Raw genomic sequence first — 7,521 nt, 5'->3', positions numbered from 1 at the left:
TTTTCCTCACCCAGTGTCACCAAGCCTTACTTATTAATTTGCCTACACCTTTTAATATGATGACACAGCAAGCATCAGATTACAAATACTGCTGGATTCTGGAGTTTCTAGTGACTAAGAGAAAAGGGAAGATAAATTGCCACTTTTGTGACCATGTACAGATTAAACAATATTTAAGAATATTATTGCTTTTTTCATGTGCTGTATTCAAGCATAAACAAACACTTACCTGACTCTCCAATTCAGTGTGCACCAGCATGGTTTAGTCAAGATACCACAAACACATGTAAGGATGTTGTGAGGGAGTTGAAGCCAGTAACTCTGAAGGGTCTGCATGTCACAGGACATAAGGAAGAAATATGTGAACTTTTATGTAGCCACTGTATGGCCCATTCATGGGGTATAGCAATGTAGAACCTAGTAGCTCAGAACATACAGCAGTACCTACTGCTAAAGCAAACAGCATTTCTGCTCATTTATTTTAGTATATTAAGGTAAATTCCCTACATATTTCCTACAACATAATATAAAAGCTGTATTAAAAAACTCTAAGCCTCAACTCATTAAGGTTGCTAAGACAAGAAATAACAATTAAATATTGCCAAAATTAAAGTTAAATTGCAAACATCAAAGTTGCCTTGGTAACCTTAATCTCATTGGTTTTTGTATATCTACTCTGCTCTCTCAAGAATAAAGCAAGGCTAATGAAGCACTACCCATTCTACACACTGAATTTCAAAAGGATCACTGGGAGCAGAAATTTGCATACAGGCAAATCAGGAAATTGAAGATTTTGCAAGTATACCCACCCACACAGATGAGTGCTTGGCTTTTTGACCTGTATTGAGAGCTCTCTTAATTTCTTCTCTTTTTTGTGATTTTGTTTTCTTTTCAACACTCGACAAGTTTTTGGTTTCATTTTTGGAATCAAAATACCTAAGAAGTTAAAACATTAACGCCAGGTTTCACATTGGGGAATTTTTATATATATATAAACACACACACACCCCCAAAACCCTCTGATGCTTCAACTAATTGTCATTTGAGTAATGGCAGCAATATTAAATGGAAGTGACTGTGCACCCTGTTAATTTAATGCTGGTTCACATGTTTGAGACTAAATCCTTCTGTTCACTTTAGACTAAACTGTGGCCCATGTTATTCTCATTTTCTGAGACTCCCCATTATTTTACTATTTGCCCACTTTGCCATGACCCATTTTCACTTTTCCTAACACACCAAATTCTACTTAAGCTCATCTCCTCATCTTGTCTTTATCTCTGGCAACATCTCACAGGTTTTCCAGCCCCACTGGTGCTCAGTAGCCAACAACTTTTATATGCTGTCAACAAAACAATTAAAAACCTTTGCAAGCAAAGTGCCAAAGGAAACTGGAAAGTTTTCCTAGTTCCTGTCCCTGCCTCCCTAAAACAGTCTGTCACAATTAGCTTCCTGCAGTAAGGTATTGTCATTGTTCACTGCATTTTTCAGAGACATTGAAAAGGCCAAATCTCAACAGATTTTTCCATCAGGAATGTGGCCTTTCAACTGTTCTAACAGAAGACACCTCCTGAAGAATGCTTATATATTTCCTTCAAGCCATGGACTGTTAGGGCTTTTTCAATAAAAGGTATCCACAGTCTTGCAGGTTCCACTTGGAAACATGAACAGAAAGTTTTCCCCATATACCTTCTAGAAAATTGGCTGAATCATTTTGGCTGATTTGCACATTTGACATCATGAAATGTCCAAAAAGAAATCAGAGAGAGTCTAAACCCTTGGGTAAAAATAGATCTAAACTGAATATTGAACCTAGATGGTCATCATGAAGAGTATTACAATTCTGGTGTTACTCCAGCCATATTGACATAAAGTTAAAGCCAGAAAAGCTTCAGACATGAAGCATCCTTCAGCTTTGACATTCTCAGCAGTCCAGGATCCCCAACCCCACTTTAGCAACACAACAAACAACAAAATGATAAGGTTATAGAGTCTTCCTTGCATGAAGCAAGGATCTCTACCTCTTGCAGATGGAAATAAAGCTTCACTGAGATGAAGCAACACTTGACAAGGGAAGTGACTTGCTGCTACTAACTTTACAAGGCAGAATTTCCTTTTAAACTAACAGCTACTTATCCAACCTAGCAACTATCAAATGCCAAAATGAGCCCACCAGAAACTCAGATCAACCTAAGAAGTACTCAAAGCCCCCATCATCCTGCCATCCAGATTTCCTGCACTGAAGGTTGCCTTTTCTCCTCTACCTATGTAAGAGCTGCTCAGCTGCAAGCTCAATGCAGCTGCCACATCCCAGCCCACCTACTGCCTTGGAAAGATGGGGATCCTTGTTGAGTGCTCTCAAGCAAACCCTAAGAAGTCCCTAATCCTTCCTCCCTGCCCTTCAAATCACTGTTCTAATCTATCTTAATGAGTTTTAAAGCCTTCTTCCATCAATTAAAACAAATATATTTGTATGTACACTTGTATTACACAAATATTTAGCACTGAAAGAGAAAAAAACAACTGTAAGAGAAATAAACAACTGCAAAAAACCTGACATCTTGCATTCAGTACAGTTAGAAACAGTACCTGTGCTTGCACAGATGCTTGCAGGCCTTGATCCATTCCTTAGCTGTATTAAAAGCCATGGTTTGTTGCAGTAGCTTAAAACCAGAGCAAATATGTTAATCTAAAATAGAAGAAAGACATTTATCCACATTAAAGTTATTAACATGAATGTTCAAACTGAACTCCTATGCAGTTTTAAAGTATTTTGTGGTTATTTAGGCAATATGAGGCCAAATTTGGCTGAGATGCACAGCATTAAAGAAGAAAGAGCAATTATTGATTATGACAACATAATTTGACCACGGAGATTGTGGCAGCAAATCCAAGGTCAGCTCAGCTCTAAGAATGCCTAGTGCACTCAAAAGTGTCAAAACAGAGCAAAAACCAAAACAAGCCAAAACATAATAACAAGGAGCTCTCAAAGATTTCAAACCACAATTAAAAATGAGTTAGCAAAATATGCACTTGCAGTGGAGTTATTTTGTTGTAAGTTATGGAGCATATGAAAAATATTGAAGGAACAGATATCTCTGAATACCCGAGCTTCAAGGATTATTTTTAGTGGCAGACACAAAACACTTTATGCGTCCCTTTTCTTCTAAGCACATCTGCTGACAGGCTAAATTTGGTCTGGAGAAAGTAGTGGTAGGAGGCTGCAGGTTTTGCCCAGAGGATTTCTGTTTAAAGGGAAATGCAATTGAGACCACTAACCTTTCTTGTAAAGGTTTTAATATAAAATGACTCAGCTTCACAGCAACTTCTGAATTCTTTTTTAAGATTTAAGATTCAATTTGTATATTGCTTTCCACTAACCAGTTAGGCTTTCAAGTAGGCTAAAAGCTACAACAAACATATTGAACCAAAAAACATTAGCAATTACAGTGAGAACTTGATACTAAGTTAAACACTAGCTTAGTGCTAAAAAGCTGTGTTTAAAACTATTTCAAAAACCATTCTCATACCAACAGGAATGCTCTCACTGTATCAGCTCCACAAGCACAAGGAATCAGCAGAAAACAATTTCATATAATTTTACACTAAAGCTTCCTTTACTAGAATGAAACATCTGAAAAACATTAGCAAGTTGAAATTTCTTAGTTTCTTTATTGTTTCTTCTGCACCTCAAAAATGTATAGAAATTAGCATGGTGTTAAAAAATATTTAGAAAGGTTTTCTCTGCTCACATTTATCACAAAAATACAAACAATATTCAGAAAAAAATATAAAATGTTTGCAATTCCACAGTACTATCAACAGCTAAAAACATTGTTAAGTATTTAACCTCTTAGATTTTTTACTAGGAAGCTAAAATTAAGCAAACTTCTGCATGTTAACATAGCAATGAATAGTAATATAACCTTCAAAATTCATTGCCCTCACACATAACGGAAATAGTCAAAAGAGCATCTTAGGAATCCCAGTCCCAGGTTTTCTCACTACAGTTGTAAGAAAGATGGATTTTTGATCCCCACACCTCCCACCCAAAAGGAATGAAAATATTCAACAGACAATTTATAATTTGTTAATGAAAAGCAGTTCTCCTTTCACTTAAAAAACCAACAATTTGTATAAGCACTCATAAATTTTTTCACTGCTGTAGTCATCTCTGTTTTGAAATACTGTGCATTTCAATTGTCTTTCCATGTGCTTTCCTTCCTACCCCCTTTGAGAAAAAGTTACATTGGACTGCAGCCTTGTTCTTGGCTTACAGTCACAATCAAGGGGACACTGTAATTCACTGTGAAGCAAATAAAAAACCTGGTTTGTTTTCAGTTCTAAAATTTGCCATTTTCTCAATTACTTTTCCTCCAGGAATTCTGCTATAACCTTTTAAAAAATTCTATCTCCTGCCCTGTCAAGCAGTAAAAACCTCAGAACGAGCCCATGTATCCCAAAGACAACAAAGGCATCAAAACCAGACAGTGTAACACGTAATGCAATCTAAACCTTTCCATCAAAACCCTTCATAATCTAACCTACATCCTGCACCATGACACAGATGCCTGGCTGTAACCACGAGATGCCCTGTCATTCCACATTCTTCCACATTCCTAACCTTGCCTGTTTCCTTACCTGACCACTGCCACAAACTCCAGCACACACCCATGAGCCATCACCTTATTTCACAATCACCTGTTCTTTCACTTGGCCATTCTGAGCAATCAGAACCAAAGCAGTAGCTCAACCCACGAAACAAGAATTTGGTTTATGTCACAGCAGCAGCCAGGGCAACCTTGCTAAAGTCAATTAATCACTGCAACCACCCGCAACACCGAATGGTTAAACTGGGAAAAATGCCCAGACTACCTTTGTGCACTGTCATTCAAGATTTTTACCTACAAACATGAAGGTGAGCAGTAAATGCACAGTTTTATGGAGGGCAAAGCACTTGAAATTACTAACAGAAGCATTATTTAAGCAATGAGGAAAAAAGTGTAATTGGTACCAAAGTGACATTAGTAATTAATGCAAAGGCGAACAGAACTAGAGTACTGGAACAATGTTCTTTTGTGATTTAGGAGACAGATTATGCTATTCAAGGTCTTTCATATATCAATGGAGATAATATTTAGCTATAAGAAATGTCACCAAACTCAGAGCTAAAAGGCATTCACCTAGATAGAAGTACCTTCACAGAAATGTTTAGAGTCATTAAAAAGCTACTAATACTGAAATTGCTGGACTATAATGATCAACTACTCATAGAAATAGTCATAATCCAAAATATTAAATGAGAAAGGATTTTGCAGAATGAACATCATCAAAATGTGAACATTTACAACATATTTTTAGAATTTTTACAGTTCTTACATTTTCTTTACTCAAACCAGCATGATTTGAGTTCTACAGTAGCTTCTGATAATAGCATTTACAGTTCATACTGAAAGGCTCCAATACATTTTGACCAAACAAAATAATTTGCAGCAATAAGTTCAAGCTGAGGAGGCAATTGGATGAGAGCAAAAAATAAAATCTGACTTACTGGTAAAATCACTGTGTGGGCACATAACCATGTCCTGATAATGCCAAGCAAGCTACTTGAAAATTGCTTATCTGCTCAGTTTCAGATGATGTGCACTGAGATGAGGTTTCCTCTGAGGGGTGTTTCTGTGCACCTTCCAGGCACTTCATAAAGTGATATAAAAGCACTCTCACAGACGAAGCACTGGCAGGTTTCTTTTACCCACATGTGTGATTTTCAATCATTTTCCATTAAGATCTACTCAGTCATGTGACAATAAACACATTTAAAGCCATGATCCACATCATGACCCTTTAAATGGATTTTCTCAGCATCTTGTGGCTCTAATGCTGTTTTCTCTCAGAACTCAGCTTTAAGGCACAAGCCTCTTCCATAGGGTGAGTTGAGCCTTTAGATCCAGCTTCCAATTGGATTTTCAACTGATTTTCCCATTATGTTTATACCCTGATTGAGCCTTAGGGGTTTTTTATTTCCCCAGCAAATGTCTGGGTTCTAACACAGGAAATGTGACAGAGGCTAAGAGGCATAGACTGGGTTTGTCTGTCTTTTCTCTTGGAATATGGAAGAGAAGTCAGCACTGCAGGGTTCCTCAAGCTGCTATAGGAAATTCCTGCTCAAGGAAATAAGCTGCTACTTCTCCAAACAAGGTGTTCATTTCACAGGAGTGAGATGCATGAGGATTATGCTTGAGCTCATGTGACAACAGCAAGGATTCTTATTTTAAGGCATCTGACACACAGGCAACAAGAGAGCAATTTTTTGCAAGATTTTCTTTGTTTTTATTCTTTTCATCTCCAAAGCTCATTTTTACCTTGGTCCATTTTAGGGCAGCCTGAAATTCGACATGCCATATCAGTTTCACAGATTTGAGCCAGGGGTTTCCTGATCTTACTTTTGATCCTGCTTGTGAAATGGCAGAGCTTGCACCTATGTATCTCCACCAGAAATATTTCCACCAGACCAGGCAATCTGGGCTTCAAAATCCTCAAGCAGAGCAGCATACAGCTGGGATGTTGTGATGTCCTTATGGTGATGTGTGGGTTCATTGACAGAACACATGGATATTCGCAGTTAAATCTGTTAATTTTCCGAAGTTGCAGTTGGCTAGAACATGGAGCTGGTAACACCAAGGCGGTGGGTGCAATATCTGTACTGGACATTTACTTAAGAGCTGGACTCGAGGATCCTTGTGGATCCCTTCCAACTCGGTATAGCCTGTGAATCTATGAGAAGACAAAAATAAAATCCACTTCATGATTTCGAGTGTCTTATCTACAGTCTGGGGAGCAGCGCCATGCAGATTCAGATTCCAACCCTGGGCATGCCTGCAGATCTTACGACTATCTCAAAGAAGTGAGAGTCCTGCACGAGAAAAACGATGCCATAAATGACTGCTCAAATTACCTGTTGAAATTAAAAACGAAATACAGGCTAGCAACGGTACGAGATTTCTGTGCTAAGTTTATAACACCTCCTGTTAGCAGACAGGCAGGAGTGATTTTAAATCTAATACTTATATTAAAAGGCGAGAACGCTGGTGAGAAACCTGCCCCCTCCAGCCCAGGAGCCGCCACCGGAGCGCACCCAGCCCCAGCCCCGAACCCCAGCGAGCCCTTCCCTCAGCCCGGCACAGCCAGGCCGAGCCGGGAAAGGCAAATTAAGCGGAGAGACGTCTTTCTACGGGACCACAGCATTACAGAACGGCTTGGGTTGGAAGGGACCTTAAAAACCACCCAGTTCCAACCCCCTGCCATGCGCAGGGATCGCCTTCCACGGGACCAGGCTGCTCCGAACGCTCCCAAGCATGGGGCATCCACAGCTTCTCTGGGAAACGTGTTCCCCTGTCTCAGGTCCCTCCCAATACCTCATCCAACCCCGCTGGTTCCCAGCCGGCTCCCTTCCCGCTCCCTTCCCGCTCCCTTGCCGCCGCCGCCGCCGCCCTCACAGGCGGGGTGAGGGGCGGAGCCTCC

The 7,521-nt window shown here is 39.5% G+C and overlaps 1 long non-coding RNA gene across 1 annotated transcript; it reads right to left on the bottom strand.

Moving 5' to 3' along the window:
• Positions 1 to 250: 250 nt before the first annotated feature.
• Positions 251 to 7,151, bottom strand: LOC131089567 (uncharacterized). Its single transcript, XR_009115256.1, has 3 exons — positions 5,552 to 7,151; positions 2,590 to 2,689; positions 251 to 330 (listed from the first exon to the last, which is right to left on the bottom strand). It is a non-coding gene; the product is annotated as an uncharacterized LOC131089567 (long non-coding RNA).
• Positions 7,152 to 7,521: the final 370 nt, after the last annotated feature.

Source organism: Melospiza georgiana, chromosome 1 (genome assembly GCF_028018845.1).
Source record: "Melospiza georgiana isolate bMelGeo1 chromosome 1, bMelGeo1.pri, whole genome shotgun sequence".
In the NCBI taxonomy this organism is placed as follows: Eukaryota; Metazoa; Chordata; class Aves; order Passeriformes; family Passerellidae; genus Melospiza; species Melospiza georgiana.
This window is presented reverse-complemented; position numbering and strand designations above follow the sequence as displayed.